The 19,058-nt window shown below is 41.9% G+C and overlaps 1 long non-coding RNA gene across 4 annotated transcripts; it reads left to right on the forward strand.

The window, feature by feature from the left end:
* The first annotated feature begins 293 nt into the window (after positions 1-293).
* LOC104660073 lies at positions 294-17,858 on the forward strand. Of its 4 annotated transcripts, none has more exons than XR_747662.2 (3): positions 294-629; positions 1,002-1,071; positions 17,633-17,858. It is a non-coding gene; the product is annotated as an uncharacterized LOC104660073 (long non-coding RNA). The 4 variants fall into 4 exon arrangements; XR_747661.2 differs by lacking the exon at positions 17,633-17,858 and adding an exon at positions 7,888-7,943; XR_004053267.1 differs by lacking the exon at positions 17,633-17,858 and adding an exon at positions 7,891-7,935.
* Positions 17,859-19,058: the final 1,200 nt, after the last annotated feature.

Genomic DNA, 19,058 nt, shown 5'->3' on the forward strand with positions numbered 1-19,058 from the left:
TCTTTTGGGGTCTGGATTGGGATCCCTTTCCAGTAATAAATACCACTGAACTACGGAGAGCACATTACATCTTCCAATGATCAGGCATCGAAAGGAGCTCCGCTTTTCTTACTGCATTTTCCACACTGATGCCTCCTGATGTCCCCGCCTGGCCTTTGGCAGGGGCAGCAAAGTTGCTGATAAAAACCCTCTCGATGCCAGGGAGTGACTCTACCAGCAAATGGCTTAGTGTGTTTCCTTCCTGCCAGCTCCATTTTTACATGACTCACAAGTTTATTCATTCATTCAACCAGTCCTTTGCGACTGGAAACCCTAGGGTAAAGCAGAGAGACATAGTCCCAGCATTCAAAGAGGTTAATTTTAGGGAATCCAAAAACCAGTAAACAAACAAATAAAACATGTATGAATTTTGATGAAAGTTTTGAAGGAAAGAAAAGGAGGCTAAAATAAAGAATAAGAAGTTATTATTGATTACTCTCAGTGATCAGGGTGATCAGGGAAGGCCACCTGTCTGCAGTAGGAAAGGAAGGAGAATATCCTTCCAGGACAGGGAACAGCACCTGGAGGCAACTTTGAAGAAGAAAGGGAGAAAGGGGCCTGGAGCCTGGTGAGGCAGGGGCAAACTGGAGGTGAGTTTGGGGAGACAGGCGGGAGTGTTGATGTGTATATTTAGATACATGAGTTTTAGATTATCTGTTGGAATTCAGGGTCCAGTTGGTCATTATCAGTAAGTTACCAAGAAATTACAAAATACCTCGGGTTTTTTAAATTTCTTCCATAAACAAAAACTTATTATATTTGACTTTTCAAAGTATCTCAAACCATGGTCATGTCAAGACCATCCACTTGGATAGAATGAAACTGGGGCACTATATTGAAGGAGAGTCACATAAAAATTATTTGAAACTCTGATTTTAATGTGTTTTCAGTTTATTTGAATCAAAAAACAAAGCACTTCTAGAGGTGTCATTTTCATTTTGTTTTTTGTTTTTTTTTTCTAGTTTCAACTTTTTAATTACAAGATCTTCACAGATGCTTCCGTGAAGGAGGGAGGATACAAGAGGAGGAGAGGTAAGATAGAGCCATTTTATACAAGTTTCAACATAGAAATGTGGGCCCTCCTTTGGCACTCTAAATAGTACGGCTTAAGCTGCTCTTTCTTAGTTTCTTGTACCTATTTCTGCTCCTCTCTGGGGCCCCATTTCTAGCCATGACTTCTTTCAATGGAGGTATTTTTGCCTTCAGCCTCCTGTTTATTTATCTGGCCCCAAAGTTAGAACAGAGAACATATGCAGGCAAGTGTCCATGTAAACAAGGTCTGACCTGAAAGGACTGCATAGATAAGGACCTGGGTTCTGCTTCAGAGAAGGGAGGGCCACACTGGCTAAGGCAAGCAAGTGTTACTGGGAAATACAATGACATTCACACAGTCTTCCTTAGTCGCGGCTGTTTGTGAATACAACATGCATTGAATCCTTCTGAGTACTGCCTTTAATACGCTGCCTCCCAGTAAGAACATCTCCAGCTACTCAGCTTCAGAAAGTTGGTCTTTGAGGATTTCCAAAAGCAACTGAAATCTGAACACCTGGAGAAGGGGGAAAAGGCAGAGAGATGGAAGGCACAATTCCATCACAAATTGCCTAGGTTAACACGGCTCAGTCAGCCTTTTTATTCTTACCCTGAAAACAATTTCAAAAACAAGTGTCTTTGAAATAAGTCACTTTGCAAACACATACTAGGGTCTTAGAAGGGTCTTTGAAGGGGTCTTTGCAACACTGCCAGGAGTGCTGAGAAGACGAAGAAAAGTAAAACACAATAATTGTCCTTCAAACATTTTTGCTGATTAAATGTTAGAAGATTTTCATCATCTATAGGGCAAGAGGGGGATGAAGGGGAACCTAATGAAAACAAAGCCAAAAGCACTACATAGTTAACCTAAGAGGTTAAAAATGCTGTGGGATTCAAGGGAGGAAAATCCGCCATCCATCTGTGAGTATCAGGCATAGTTTGACAGAGGAATTTTCTCTAAATTCTATTCCGCTTCTTAGGCCTCAGTATTGAGGTAGGTGTTGAGAGAGGTTGGGTCTGCCAGGGTCAAATTTTCTTGGCACTTAAATTACAGGGAAACATCGCAGAGTTTGTGCAACTACAAGAAATTTCAAGGTTCTGAAATTTTAAAAAGAAAGGCTAAGATTCTAAAATTTCAATATGGACATGCCAACCAGCTGAACTCAAACATATCTTGTTTGGTACAGGCTAGGGGTGAGGGGTGCACTTCATTTACCATACTCTGTACTAAGGGCTCCTTTGTTGCAATGGGTTGGAAATATGTGTGCAGGAAAATCACCCAAAGCCTCAGCAAGTGTTCTCTGGTTCCTCCCATACAGGGCAACACAGCCAGGGTTCCTTGTTTAGTAAGAAAGCACATGAAATAGACCAGTGCTCATGGCCAATGAAGGACCACGGTCTTTCCAAACAAACAGAGCCCCTGAGAGTTATTTTTAGGCCAGGAATATCATGTATGCTGCAAACACCTGGATAATGTTCCCATTCCACACCCAAGTAGACATCACAAATCGATCATAACCCTCATTCTCACCAAGCCCAGATGCTACCCCAGAAACCTTTTCAACATAGGACTCCAGGAAGTTACTACCATTAACAGGAATTGTCACAAGAGATGAAACCCAGGGGTCCTCTCTGTCCTCAACTTTATAGCAGTTCATGATGTGGGAGTCTCGTCTTCCCATGCAAAGAACAATGGGGTGGGTGGCCATTAAGGGTCTTGCGGTCTTGGTCCCTGCCAAAAGTTTTACGGAAACTTGAGGTAAATCATTAAGAAGATGGCTGCATCCTTTTCGACAAAATGAATTTGTTATGTACAATCTTCCAAGGCTTCTTGAATAAATAATACTCTTACATTTTAGGTTGACTCGGGTTTGAGCTATAAAGTAGATATAAACCTTTGGAGGTTCCAACTTTCAGAGCAGTTGAGGGGCTAAGTCACTTTCAAAAGGGCTTTAAATGCCAAGCTCCCCTCCACCAAACATGTTAAAGACTCTTAACTACCTGACAGAAAAGGAAAGGAGGAAGATAGATAAATATAAATTCTACCTGCAGCAAGGCACCATGGCCATTTGAAAATGAATCTCAAATGACCATAAAGCAGCGATGGGAAAATGTGATTCTATTTACATAAGTCTGATCTATACACACTTCTTCAGAAAGGACTCAACTCTGAAACCATCACACGCTGGGCTTGACCTGCAGAGCCTTGTGGCTGAATAGTTCTCAAGTGTGAACCACGGGCCAAGGGCAGAGTAACCTCATGGAGAGGCAGGAAAAAAAACTGGACATTTATCACTGAAAGCACGCATGAGGCCATGTTCACAAAGCACAAGTCAACTGCTCTGAAGTCATTCTGAGGTTTTCACCCAATCAAGAACAGTCATTCTCATTCAGGGGCTGCTAAGGTCAGTTGGACCGTGGCCAGTTTAATTTTGAGCAGTGGTTGTCAAACATTCCCTGGAGGTGCCTCAGAGCTGCCCAGCAGGCAGAGGAGAGGGAGGCACAGTGGACAGGACTGATACAACACCCAACAAGCACACACATGCTTCCCTCAGAGCGGCTTCTGTCATCTCCTCTGCAGCTTGATGCCCCACATAAGATTTTATTTGCAAAGAAAGCGTTTCACTACCCAAAATAAAAGATTTTTTTAATTCCTGGCATTATCTATTCTAAGACATGGTCAGACATCAACAGGATCCCCAGAACCAAAACCAACCTACGGCATAGTAGGGAGACAAATGTTCCCGAACCAAAGCAGAACATGCAGGACTGAATATTTTTTATTTCAATATAATTTTAAACTTAAGAGAAAAACTGTAAGAAAAATAGTAAAAGAATGCCTGTATTTCTAGGCTGGGCACAGTGGCTCTCGCCTGTAATCCCAGCACCTTGGGAGGCAGAGGCAGGCAGATCACCTGAGGTCAGGAGTTTGAGACCATCCTGGCCAACATAGTGAAACCCCGTCTCTACTAAAATCAAAAAAAAAAAAAAAAAAAAAAAAATTAGCCAGGCATGGTGGTACATGCCTGTAGTCCCAACTACTCAGGAGACTGGGGCAGGGGAATTGCTTGAACCCGGGAGGCAGAGATTGCAGTGAGCCGAGATCGCGCCACTGCACTCCAGCCTGGCAACAGAGCAAGACTCCGTCTCAAGAAAAAAAAAAAAAAAAAAGAATGCCTGTATTTCTTTTTTTTTTTTTTTTTTTTTTTTTTTTTTTTTTTTTTTGAGACGGAGTCTCGCTCTGTCACCCAGGCTGGAGTGCAGTGGCCGGATGTCAGCTCACTGCAACCTCCACCTCCCGGGCTCACGCCATTCTCCTGCCTCAGCCTCCCGAGTAGCTGGGACTACAGGCGCCTGCCACCTCGCCCGGCTAGTTTTTTGTAGTTTTTAGTAGAGACAGGGTTTCACTGTGTTAGCCAGGATGGTCTTGATCTCCTGACCTCGTGATCCGCCCGTCTCGGCCTCCCAAAGTGCTGGGATTACAGGCTTGAGCCACCGCGCCCGGCCAACCTGTATTTCTTTTACCAAGATCCACCCATTATTAACAGTTAACCCATTTGTTTTATTATTTGTTCTTCCTCGCTCTCTCTCTTTTTCTATGTGTATTAGTTGATCCTTGAATAATACAGGTTTGAACTGCACTGGTCCACAAATACCCAGATTTTTTCCAATAAAAACTTTGGAAATTTTTTTGGAGATTTACAACAATTTGAAAAAACTTGCAGATAAACTGCATAGCCTGAAATACCCTAGATGAAGCTATTTTAAGCACATAGCTATAAAAATTAAGAAAAAATGAGGTATGTTATGAAAATATATGTAGATACTAGTCTATTTTGTCATTTACAACTGTAAAATATACACAAATCTATTATTATTAGATGATATTTATCAAAGCATACACACACAAATACTTCCAGACTATATGTGGTATCATTCACAGTCGAGAGAAATGTAAACACACATAAAGATGTAGTTTGAAATCGCCACTGCATAAAGTTCACTGCAGTACATACTGCACTACTGTAATAATTTCATAGCTACCACCTATTGTTATTGCAGTGAGTACAATGATGTGAGTAGATGCTGTGCAACACTAATCATCTTCACGTAAGCAGTTCGTCTCTACTATATCCTTCATCACAGTAAAATGTAACCTTTCGCGGTTCTCGTGTATTTTTCATCATGTTTAGTGCAATACTGTAAACTTTGAATAACACCATGGAACCCATACCAAGTGCCACAAGTGATCCTGGAAGTGCTCCCAAGAAGCAGAGAAAAGTCATGACATTACAAGAAAAAGTTAAATTGCTTGATATGTACCATAGATTGATGTCTGCAGCTGCGGTTGCCATCATTTTAGATGGACGATTCATCTTGTAAACAGATGAGGCAAACTTACAGCATCAATAAATACAGTACAGTGCTGCAAATATACTTTCTCTTTTTTATTATATTCTTCATAACATTTTCTTTTCTCTAGCTTACTTCATAACAATATAGTATATGATGCAGATAACATACAAAATATATGTTCATTAACTGCTTATGTTATCAATAGGGCTTCTGGTCAACAGTAGGCAATTAGTAGTTAAGTTTCAAGGGAGTTAAAAATTGTATGAGGATTTTTGACCATGGGAGGAGTCAGTGTCCATAACCCCTACACTGTTCAAGAATCACTGTATGTGTTGGCCGGGCACGGTGGCTCACGCCTGTAATCCCAGCACTTTGGGAGGCCAAGGGGGACAGATCACGAAATCATGAGGTCAAGAGATCGAGACCATCCTGGCCGACATGGTGAAACCCCGTCTCTACTAAAAAATATATAAAAATTAGCTGGGCGTGGTGGCACATGCCTGTAGTCCCAGCTACTCAGGAGGCTGAGGCAGGCGAATCGGTTGAACCCGGGAGGCAGAGCTTGCAGTGAGGCGAGATCACACCACTGCACTCCAGTCTGGGCGACAGAGCAAGACTCTATCTCCAAAAAAAAAAATCACTGTGTACGTGTACGTGTATACATTCTCTTATATAGCCAGAATATCATCCTCAACTTCAGTAAATTTAACAGTACTTTTATCTAATCTACTGTCCCATTTTTGTCAATTGACCCAATAATGTCTTTACAGCATTTTCCCCTCCAGAATGGAATCCAGTCTAGGGTCAGGGATTGAGTTTAGCTGTCTCCATCCTTCATTGATCTGGGGCACTTCCAGACCCTTTCTTAGCCCTTCATGATGATATTTTCCAAGTCAAGAGCCCTGCCCCATTTTTAACAGAATGTTTCTCATTTAGAGTTTGTCTAATATTTCCTCATGACTCAGGTTATACATTCTTGGCTGGAATACGACAGAGGTGCCATTGTGTCCTTCCCAGGGCATCACATCAGGAGGCACACAACATCCATCTGCCCTCATTGCAGATTTTGAAAACCCAGTCAAGCTGTCAAATTTCTCTACAGTATAATTGCTACTTTTGTTTCCCTTGGAAATAATACTCAGTCTGTAGGGAAATATTTTTAGACCAAACAAATATCCTGCTTCTTATCTAAATTCCTCCCTAGTTTTTGCATCCATTGATGATTCTCGCTTGATGATTCTTGCTGATCTTTGCCATAATGGTTCTAAAATGCTAACTTACCAGCTCCAGCCCTTCCTCCCAATTTATAAGTTGGCATTCAGCATTTCACTGTAAGCAAGAGCCCTTGCTTTTCCCCATATAAATAAAGTAAATATTTTACCCATTTATTATCAATAGGGACTCATAAATTCTGATTTTTAATAGCTTATAATTCATTATTATACTTAATTACTTAAATTGTCCCAGATTTAGCCAGCGGGAGTTCTTTCAGGCTGGCTCCTGTGTCCTTGTGACGTGGTCCCATCTCTTTTTGAGCTCATTCTTAAGTTCTAGTATCAGCATAGCAGAACATTCTGTTATACTAGAAATTTAGAAAGTTCCAGGCTCACCTGGTACAGCCTGCCCTAATCTGGAATCAGTTGGTTCTCCCAAGAGCCCTGAGTCCTTTTGGTGGGGAATGGAATTAGAGACCAAGATGTGGGCACAAGGTGTGTCCATTGCCACTGAGGTGTTATTGCTTCTTGGCCCTTTCAGCAGACAAAACTAGGTAATACACACAGGTGTATATATTCATGCAAATTTATACACACATATACGTATGCATTTTAGAAATATAATACACAGTGATATCCCAAATTTCAATCCATCTCAACAGGGCTCTTTCTTGCCTTCTCCCCATTCCATATATTGTCACTTTTTCCTTAATGAGAACCCTGCTTCCCAATAGCAACACATTTAGTCATTTGCTCACTCCTGTAATACATATGTCAAACCTAAATAACAGAGTGGGAGATTCTCTGAAAGAAAATGATATTTATTAAGGAGTCGCATTGCAATGGGAATGCACACGCCATAGTAAACTACGTGCATATTCAGGGAGGTTGAGACAAATGAAAGTTTTTAAAGGAAAAATGAGGGAGATTACATAAGTTGCTTTGAGTCAATTATCCTTGGCTACAAGGATCAATAACAAGGGTGGTGTCAGTCTGAAGTCGGATGGGCAGTTGCTGGACAGACATCCTTGCAGAAGTATTTTCTGTGTAAAGTTACAGTGACCTTTGTGCAAGGTTGGGGTTTTTGCAGTGTTTTGCAATAGTTCTTATTGTCAGGCATACATTCACGAGAACCCTCCCTTCATATCCTTCCCTGGCTCCACTTGTCAGGATTGTAACACAAGTGACTTCCTTTTGATTGTGACAACTTTCACAGATATAAAGTTGTTTCAGAATTGCTTTTTCTCAGCAGGGTGCAGTGGCTCACACCTGTAATCCCAGCGCTTTGAGAGCCCGAGGTTGGTGGATCACCTGAGGTCAAGAGTTTGAGACCAGCCTGGCCAACATGGCGAAACCCCATCTCTACCAAAAATACAAAAAATTAGCCAGGTGTGGTGCCACGTGCCTGTAGTGCCAGCTACTCAGGAGGCTGAGGCATGAAAATCGGTTGAACCCAGGAGGCGGAGGTTGCAGTGAGCCAAGATCTCACCACTGCACTCTAGCCTGGGAAAGACAGCAGGACACCATTTCAAAAAAAAAAAAAGAAGAAGAAGAAGAAGAAGGAGGAGGAGGAAAAGGAGGAGGAGGAGGAGGGAGGATAGAGGAGGGAGGAGGGAGGAAGGAGGAAGGAAGGAAGAAAGAAGAAAGAAGAAGGAGGAGGAGGAGGAGATGTAGTAGTAGTGGTATGTATGTATGTACAGTTCTACATATTCCTTCACCTAAGTCTGAGGGTATATAGTCAAATACTATGTTCATAAGTTACTAGGATTAGTCCTTTCTTTTTTTCTCTTCGAGGTGCTTATGGTATTCATTTGAAAAACAATTGGCTAATTTGTTTCAGCCTGCATTCAGTTTTAGGGATTTTTGCCCTTTTCCATCCTTATTAATTTTACTTTAGAATATATAAAACATTAACATGCTTCTGAAGGTCAAAACTACACAAAAAGATCTATTCAGAGAAGTATTCCTCCTTCCATATTTCTTCTGTCCTATTCCCTTCACCGACTTTAATGCTTCCTGATTTATCCTTTGTTTTTTAGAGATAAACAAATATATGTTTTCTTATTTTTCCTTGTCTCTTACATAAAAGATAGCATACCATATATATTATTTTGCACTTTGCTTTTTTCTCTTAACAATATCTCTTAGAAATAATTCCACATCAGTTGATAGATAGTTTCCTCTTTCTTTGTTGTTGTTGTTGTTGAGACAATGTCTCACTCTATCACCCAAGCTGGAGTGCAGTGGCATGATCTCGGCTCACAGCAACCTTCACCTCCCAGGCTCAAGCAGTCTTCCCACTTCAGCCTCCCAAGCAGCTGTGACTACAGTGACATGCCACCACTTCTGACTAATTTTTCTTTTTTTTTTTGTAAAGACAAGATTTCACCACATTGCCCAGGCTGGTCTTCAATCCCTGGGCTCAAGCAATCCACCCACTTCAGCCTCCCAAAGTGCTAGGATTACAGGTGTGAGCCACCTACCCAGCCACTCACTCTTGTTTACAGCTGTATAGTACTCCATTGTGTGTGAGTACCCATAATTTAGTCAGTTTCCTATGCTTGGACATTAAGATGGTTTCCAACTATAATTAATAATTTTGTGCATTTTTTTGTATTATTAGAAGTATATCTTCAGAATAAATTACTATCAGTTTAATTGCTGGGTCAGAGGATAAATGCATATATAGTTTTATTAGCTATTACCAAATTCCCCTCCATAAAAATTATGCCGTTTTTCATTCCTACCAACAATGGATAAGAATACCTGTTTCCCTATAGCCTTGCCAATGAGTGTATTGTCAAGCTTTCAAATTTTTGCAGATATGATGGGGCAAGTTTGGATTTCAAGAAAAGGAACACAGCTATGCACATTAAAGATTTATGATGGAAAAATAAAAACCAGACATAGAAAGATTGTTGGAGAGATTGAGGTCAGGATAGATGACCAAATGCATTTTACATTATAAATATATAAATTAGGGATTAAGAAGTATAATGAGATGAAAGAAGAAGAGACTAGAACTAATAAAAACCCAAATTACTTCTCAATCTCTGGAATTCAAAAGATTAACATTATATGCAAGAAAGAATCCAGTTTTGCCAAGTGATTGGTGAATTCTGAGGTTACACACTTAGACAGTGATGATATCAACATGTATCTTCTCCTCCCAGCTGAAATGCCAAGGTGTCTTTGTTCCTTCTTCCTGAGATGCCACCTCTGTACCCTGTATATATTTATTCGATGGCATTTGTCTCGTGTATTGCAATTATTTATTTTCAAGTTTGTCTTCTCTCCCAGACTATGAACTTATTGAGGACAGGACTACATCTTATTCCTGTCTATATTTTTATTATGGAATAATTACAGATGAGCTTGGTCTCCAGCAATTACATCTTGGTTGAAGAAAAAGAAAAAGAAGTGGAATGGAAAATGAAAGTATTTAGTAACAACTAAAATAGAGGCACTGTATATCAAAACATTGAGGTTCAATCCAGTGTGAGATTCTCCTTCAAAGAAAGCCCTTTTTTTTTCCATTAACTTACTGGCTCTGAAACAATACTTTCTTAACCTATATTTAAATATATGTTTAGAAATCAGGATAAGAGAAGGATGTCACATACCAGGGATGATGGCTAATGTCTAGTGAGCAGAAACTTCATGAATTTTGTCAAGATTAATCTTTTGGTACCTAAGTAAATATTCAAGCTTTGATTACAGGTGTCAGTGCAGAATGGCACCTTGGTGAGAAAAGGAGATCAGTAGGATTCAATGAAGCATGAAATTTAAGCACAGAAGCCTTCACTAACAGACATTAGTGGCTAATACGGCATCATTATCACTAATGTAATAAATAACTAACCTTGAGAGATTGAAAACATTTTACATGTTACTTTTTAGATTCTTACAGCTTCGAGAAATAAATTTTGTGATAGTCATTTCACATAAGAGGAAACCAGGTCTTACTTACTTTATCCAAGATCATTGGATCCTGGTTTTCTGAACTCTATGGCTGTACCCTGCAGGCCAAAGAAGCTGTGTTAAAATCTAGCAAATGATTAGAATTGACTGGAAAAACAGGAACCCAACTTTAATTAAGGAATTTACTAATTACCCTTCTCTCTGCAGACATTACTCCATTCTTGGTCTTCAGCCCTGGCATGGATTTGGCCTCTATCATGGTTTTTGCAAAACAGAGGTGGCAGACAGATTATTGTTTCCAAGTTACATTTGGCTACAAAACAAATCCCTTCTGTCCTTTCTAGAGCTATATCCCCAGCCCTTGGAAAGCAGAGCTGCCCACTGCACCCTAGAAACCATATTAAGCCTAGCTTCTCACCTAGGCTTTCCCAGGCATCAGCTTCCCAAGGCTCTGGGTCCCACTAGCTTGCCTCTTGGCTTTTCCTTCCTCTCTTGTCCCATTTGGACCTGGTAACATAGGCTCTGGGCAATCTACTTCCTGACCAACTGGGACATCTGGAATGCAGCCCCCAGAACCACCCCCAGAAGAAAGTGCCTTCCCATCAGCTGCTGCAATGGGCCCTGGGGACTCTGAGGTCCCTGGTTCGAACTCAGGGTGCCTTTCGGGCCCGCTAGGGGTACCAAAAAGAGGGCCAGAGGCTACTGGGGGGAAAGTAAGGTTTGAAATGCCCCAAGGCATTATCAATGCTCAGTGCCTACCCCAGGCCAAGGCTTGAAATTGTCAATGACCAAAACAAAGGGCAGGTTATCAGATCTGTGTGTGGTCTTCCAAGCCCACGTGGGAAAGTCAACTCAACAAGTTTTCTATACCACGTACAACAGAGCACTACAGAAGTTAAATATAATCAAGGAAAAAGGAGAATAATGTGGAGAAAATAAGTGGTATCAGCACACAGATCTAGATATTTCTGTGTTCCCTCTCTCTCTATTCACAGTGCCACCACAGGCATAGTGGTTGTCTTAGTCCATTTTGATTGCTATAACTAAAATATCATAGACGGGTGGCTCAAGCCTTCATTTCTCACAGTTCTAGAGGCTGAGAAGTCCAAGATTAAGGCATGAGCAGATTCAGTGTCTGATAAGGCCTTGTATTAGATTGTTCTTGCATTGCTATAAATAAATAGCTGAGACCGAGTAGTTTATAAATAAGAATTTTAATTGGCTCACAGTTCTGCAGGCTGTACAGGAAGCATGATGCTGCCATGTGCTTATCTTCTAGGGAGGCCTCAGGAAACTTACAATCATGCCAGAAGGACAAGGAGGAGCCAACACTTCAAATGGCTGGGAGGAAAAGAGAGAAGAGAGGGGTGCCATACACTTTTAAACAGCCAGATCTCACAAGAACTCACTATCATGACAACAGCATCAAGGCCAATGGTGTTAAACTGTGAGAAACCACTCCCATGAGCCAATCACCTCTTACCAGGCCTCATCTCCAATACTGGGGATTACATTTCAACATGATATATGGGCAGGGACAAAGATCCAAACCATATCAGGCCCTCCTCCTGGCTCACGGAAGACTGTCTTCTCATTGAGTCCTCATGTGGCAAAAGGGGTAGGGAGCTCTCTGGGGTCTTTTTTATAAGGGCACTAATTTCATTCATGAGGACTCCATCTTCATGATCTAATCATCCCCCAAAGACCTCCCCACTTCCAAATACCGTCACACTGGAGATTAAGTTTCAACATTCAAATTTTGAGGGGACAGAAAGATTCAGTCTACAGCAGTGGTTAAGGGTACCAGCTCTGGAACCAGCTGCCCAGGTTCAAATTCTGGTTCTGCTACTAACTGTGATGCTTGGGCAAGCAAATTACCTCAATGTCCCATTTCCTTCATCTGCAAAATTGAGATAATAATAGCAGGACCTACCTCATAGTGCTGTCATGAGGAATCAATGTGAAATACATGCAAAAACACTTAGACCAGTGCCTGGCACATGTTAGCTATGGTTTCCACCACTTCACTTTACTCAGGCTCCAAACCTCTCTTATTTCCAACCCATTTCTAATCACTTGTCAAGCCCAGTCATTATGTGCCTGCATATCTCACATATTCTCCCTCTCCTCTCCATTCTCTTCACCACTACTTGAATTCAGACTCTGAGGCATAATACCATTTGCCTTCCCCAACATCCCTTCTCCCTTTTTTCCTTAATGAACTCTCCATTTTAGCCGGGCACATGGCGACTCAGCTAAAAGACTACATTTCCCAGACTCCCCTCCAGTTAGATGTGGCCACATGACTAAGTTCTAGCCAATGGGAAGTAGGCAAGCATGTTATGTGGGACTTCTGGGAAGCTGTTCTACAAAAACATGCTTTTCTACCCAGTTCCTCAACTTTGCTGCTGCAATGACCTTGAGAACGACAGCAGCACCCTAGGGATGGCACAGCAAAGAGCTAGAAAAGGACTAGATCCCTGATAACTTTGTGGTGTGTACATATCAGTTCTGGACTGCTTACCATAACTTCTTTTATATGAGAGAGAAATAAACTTAACTTGTAAATGATCCTAGTACAGGCAGAGGAAATTTATCTTGACCTCTCTGTTTCCCAGATTGCAGGAATGGGTTCCTAATTTCTCTCCCTCTATATCCCCATCTGACCTCTCTCCCTACACTGCTGCCAGACTGATTTCCCTGAAGCACAGCTCAGCACCCTCACGGAGTCTTCAATGACCTCCCCATTGCCCAGTCTTCTCAACTACCATGATTTGCCCCCACCTTCTTTTCCACTCCTACCCCCACTCCTTCCCTCTTTTTCCCAACCAAACCCAATTATGTCTCATTTCACATTGTCATTCCATTCTGTCCTGCCCTCTGTCTTTACCTATACACTCTCCCTTTAGACTTTATGTGCCCAATTCTGGACAGTCTTTCAGGGTTCAGATGCCATTCGGCCTCCTCAATGGAGCCAGTCTACCCCTAAGCCAGGAGTAATTCTCTATCCTCAGAACCTCCCCAACGCTCACCTCCTGCTTGTGTCAGGGAAGGTAACAAACATGATAAATGTGAAGCAAGTCACAGGCTTAAGGAAGCTCACAAGCCTCTTTTTCTTCTTTTTAAACTTTTTGTTTTGAGATCATTATAGATTCACATGCACTTGTAAGAAATAATACAAAGATATCTCCTGTACCCTTTACCCAGTTTTGCTAATCACACCATATTTCAAAACCATAGTACAATATCAAAGCCAGAAAAATGACATTGATACAATCCACTAATTTTAGTCAGATTTTTTTTTTTTTTTTTTTTTTTTTTTTTTTTTTTTTTTTTTGAGAGAGTCTTGCTCTGTCGCCCAGACTGGCGCAATCTCGGCTCACTGCAAGCTCCACCTCCCGGGTTCAAGCGATTCTTCTGCCTCAGCCTCCTGAGTAGCTGAGATTACAGGCACGCATCACCATGCCCGGCTAATTTTCTTTGTATTTTTAGTAGAGACGGGGTTTCACCATGTTGGTCAGCTGGTCTCAAACACCTGACCTCGTGATCCACCCACCTCAGGCTCCCAAAGTGCTGGAATTACAGACGTGAGCCACCGTGCCCAGCCTGGATTTCCTCATTTTTATGTGTGCTCACACGTGTGCATGTGTGTGTGCGTTTGGGCTTCTGCAGTTTTATTACATGCGGAGATTAGCACATCCACTACTACAGTCAAGATACAGAACTATTCCAAGGCTTCCTTCCCCTGTTACCCTTTCATAATACCTGCATACATCCACTTCACTCCCACCCCCACACTCCCGTTGCTAACCCCATCCATCCCTAATCTGCTTTCCATCTCTACCATGTGTTATTGTTCATATAAATGAAATCATACAATATGCAATCCTTTGGATTGACTTTTTCACTCAGCACATTTCCCTTGAGATTCATCCAAGTTGTTCCATGCACCAGTAACTCATTCCTGTTTATGGCTGAGCAGTATTCAGTGATATAGACGTACCATAGTTTATTTAACCATTCGCCCACTGAGAAACATCTAGCTTATTCCCAGTCGTTGGCTATTACAAATGAAGCTACAATCAATATTTGACTACAGGTTTTTGTGTAGTCTTCCTCTTTTTTTAGAAATACAAATACAAATCCCGGTGGACTTTGGCTACAAAGATGTTATTTCCTTTAAAGCTGTAAGTTAAATAAGAGAGTCACAAGCCTCCTCAGACCATGACCCCTGCTCAGAGGCTCTGGCATCTTCTTGAGCAGGAAACCATACCAGCATTGGGCTTCCTCCTTCTGGCTTCACATCTATCGGTGGGGTTCACCAAACCCCCAAACCATGCCCCCCATTTTAAACCTGCTGTCAATGTCCTCCATGAAAGCCCTCTTTCCAGAAGCTAGGAAAGAAATAGAAATAAAAGCCCAAAGCAGATTTATCCTGGCTCAAGTAGACATTACGTATCTCAGAGAACCTTCAAACTAGAAACTGCCTTTTCAGGGGTTCTCTGCCCCTTATGAGGAGTCACTGGGGCCATTTCCTCCCATCTTCTTTCATTACATTTTGCCTCTTTCTATCTTAACACACCCTATAGTAACGGTGTGTTTATGTGCATCCCTTCCCATCCCCGGCTATACTTGACTTCTCTCCTGGTAGACTGTAAACTCCTTGGGGAAGAATCTAAATTTGGTTCATCTTTGCAGCCCAATACCTAGACCAATACCTCGCATGAGTAGCCACTCATTCAAGCATTAAATTAAAATAGATGAGATTTATCAATTAACTGCATCATTGAAGACCAGACTTGGCAGAAATAATCTATGGAAAAGACAGAGCCCAAAACCATCATACAAAGAAGGGACCCACTTGGATTTGCTGAGGAAAAGAAGAAAAACTGTTTGTTGAGCAGGGTTTTCCAGGACCCTAGATTGGTATTCTGGAAGACACTCTCCCTCTGCCTCTCTCATGAGCACATACTGGCCCTCCAAGCTTCATGCAGGAGATCCTCTAGCTTTATGTTGGCTTTGGGAACTCAAGAATTTCTGAAGTCAGGTATCTCAGGGCCCTTCGATTCTACTATTAATATATCTGGGATAGCTGGTCTTCTGGAAGACCAGTGACAGTTTCAAGGGAAACCTCAGACCCAGGCTCTACAACTTGCACAAGTTTTCAACTCCCACATTCTCCATTCAGTTTTGGAATTAAAAATAATAATAATAGGCCAGGCACGGTGGCTCATGCCTGTAATCCCAGCACTTTGGGAGGCCGAGGCAGGCAGATCGCGAGGTCAAATCGAGATCATCCTGGCTAACACGGTGAAACCCCATTTATACTAAAAATACAAAAAATTAGCTGGGCATGGTGGTGGGCACCCAGTCCCAGCTACTTGGGAGGCTGAGGCAGGAGAATAGCGTGAACCCGGGAGGCAGAGCTTGCAGTGAGCCAAGATCGCGCCACTGCACTCCAGCTTGGGAGACAGAGCGAGACTCCATCTCAAAAAATAATAATAAATAATAATAGTAGCAGTAATAAAAGGCTATGTGTGTGTGTTGAGAATATGGAGGGGAAGGCTGGAAGTAAACTTATTGAGTAAATATCCTCCAATCTGCATAATTCATTGTAAGGAAAGTCATTAGACTCCTATCAGGTCATCTTTGTGAAAGCCAGTTAAGTGAAATTGTTTGGACTTGCAACCAAGGCAAGAAATCCTATCTTTGGAAAGGAAACAGTTATTTTATTATAAGATAGGCCATCAATCTCAAAATAATTACTGATAGTCAAGGAAAGATTCAAACCAATTAGGTTTTTTGCTCAAGTTGATTCTGTCCCCGCTTCCAGTACTCTTGTGAAGTCTTTATATAATCCAGAGCAAGCCCCTCCTGACCACAGGAGGTCACAGATGAGAGGGGCAGCCTGACCCAGGTTTCATGCAGAGCAGATGTCCCCACTTCAAGCCAATTTGGAAACAGGAACTGTGCTCTCCAACTCTAGCCTCTCATTATCTGTTTATATGAAGTTCTATGTAACTGGAACTGCTTGGAAAACTAAGCCATGTGGAAGCCATTTAAAATCATTTCACTTCTAATTATAAACCAGATAGAGTCATTTTCATGCAAGGGCAGGAACACTTCAGAGATTGTCAGGGTTCAGAACATTCCTTGGGTGACAGGTGGCTGGAATATTTAAAGAACTCTCTGTGCCCAAGATAACCTTGACTAGAGGAGTAAGTAAGGGAATTTTAAAGATATAAAATTGGTGCTAGACCGAGCTGGGCTAAGTAAATGAGCAAGTTATAAGTTTCTCAGAGCCTCAGGTTATTTATCTATAAAAGATGAGAAATGTCTATTTGCAGGATTATTGTTCTAAAAACTAAATGAAGCTGGACGCAGTGGCTTACGTCTATAATGCCAGCACTTGAGGAGGCTGAGATGGGAGGATTGCTTGAGGCCACTAGTTCAACACCAGCCTGCACACCATAGCAAAACCCCATCTCTACAAAAATTAAAAAAAAAAAAAAATTAGTCAGGCATGGTGGCACATGCTTGTAGTCCTAGCTGCACAGGAAGCTAAGGCAGGAAGATCACTTGAGCCCAGGAGTTTGAGGCTGCAGTGAGCTATAATGGTGTCACCACACTCCAACATGGGCCACAGAGCAAGACCCTGTCTCAAAAATAAATAAATAAAATATAAGTGAGACAATGTATGTGAAACCATCTAGCCCTGTGTTCAGCACATGGCTGCTCCATCACTACATGACAATTATCATCCTTCTTATTATAAGTCCTACTTATTATAAGTCATAATTATACGTTTGGAATAGTAGGTCAGGACTGGCCTACCACATATGACTGGCTGTGCTTATGCAAGAAGTATTTACGATGGCCCAGGAAAAGTGAACGAGAGAAATACAATCTCCAACTTCAAAACTGTTACATAACTCCCAAAACTTTTTCCCGTCTTCCTCCCCATTCTCAGCCCTTGCAGACAGAGTGATGCATCTGAGAAATTCAGTGTAGGATACAACATTCAGGACTAAGGACTCAATGTGACCTGGGGATCAACTTTCTTGATCTTGCAGGAAAGCACATGTACAACTCCACAAGAGCTGACCTAATAAGCTGAACCATCAGAGTCATGGAGGCCAGAACATGGTTGGACCAGAGGAACGTGTCCACTAGTCTGGACTCTAGGGAGAAATGGTTACAAGTAAGGGATGTTACTGACCTATGGTCCCAGGTATGATCAACCCTGGTTTGGTAATCTGCCCACTGGAAGTTTAATGGACTGTAAATAAAACAATTATTTCAACAGCACTCAGTTGCCTCATTTGATGAAGCCTGGGGGGTAGCTCCTTGTAAATCCACTGCATTTCACCAGTTGCCCATAAAGTTTAGACATGTCAGTGGGGTTTATTTTCATGGTTGGACAGGTCATCTTGGGTTACAGCTTGGTAATCCAACCTACATGTGAAGAAAAGAGTGCAGATGTAAGTCAGAAGCAATATTCAAAATATTCTGATAGCCAGGATGACACTAATACAGACCAATCAAGCATGAGCTCTGTAGCAGGAAGGACACTGTCCCTTTCCACAAAATGGATCCAACAGCACCAGTGCATGTAGGCCGAGTTGCCTGAATTGAATTAATTTTTCTTCACACTGGTAGTCAGAATGCACATTTACCAGCTAGCACTGGCTTTATACAAAACTTGAAAGCCAAGTGTAATCCTGTGTGATTAAAAACACTGAGCGCCACATTCCCTCAAACTGGGCTTAAACGCAGAACTCAACAGGCTTGTAATTACATGCAGTGCCACTATCTGGCATGATTATAATACCATTTTACAATACAAAGGAGAACTATTGAGTTCTATTCACAAGAGAAAGTGCTACAGTGATTCATCTCTTGGTGGGATAGAAAGCATATGTCACAGCATATATTTTTTCTGCAATTAATTTTTATGAAACCAAGCATAAAAGATAATGCACCTGATTTCTGTATTTGTTTTAATGTGCCCTGGAGAAGTTCTAACAAACTAGGAGAAGCAGGAACAATGATGGGACCCATCCGGATTTCAGCAACTGAGTAAGCAGATACCCCCAGTGTGAGAAGTAAACTTGTTTTGTTATCCTTGACTGCCTTTCCTCCTCCATCCCCTATCCCCCATTCCCTACCAGGCAAGACCACACAAAATCCAAAATCCACCTCCAAATGGATGAGACTTGCCTATTTCAAAGATCCCTAAGGAAAGCCCACTTGGTCTTCATCCCAGTGACTAACACACTTCATTATCAGAAAACTCTGCCTCACAACTAAGCCCTATGCTACTGAGATGTCCAGCCCTTCTGACTCACCCACATTTCCCCAGGGGGCACTTGCATGCTTCAGACTCCTTCCAAAGTATGGGCACTGGAGCCCCTCTCCCTGACTGGGTTAGTGGATGCCATTGCCTGCAGAGCCCCCAAGAGAACCCTGGAGCACAGCCTCAGTGGGTAGGAGGGACAA

This window comes from Rhinopithecus roxellana, chromosome 14 (genome assembly GCF_007565055.1).
Source record: "Rhinopithecus roxellana isolate Shanxi Qingling chromosome 14, ASM756505v1, whole genome shotgun sequence".
Taxonomy (NCBI): Eukaryota; Metazoa; Chordata; class Mammalia; order Primates; family Cercopithecidae; genus Rhinopithecus; species Rhinopithecus roxellana.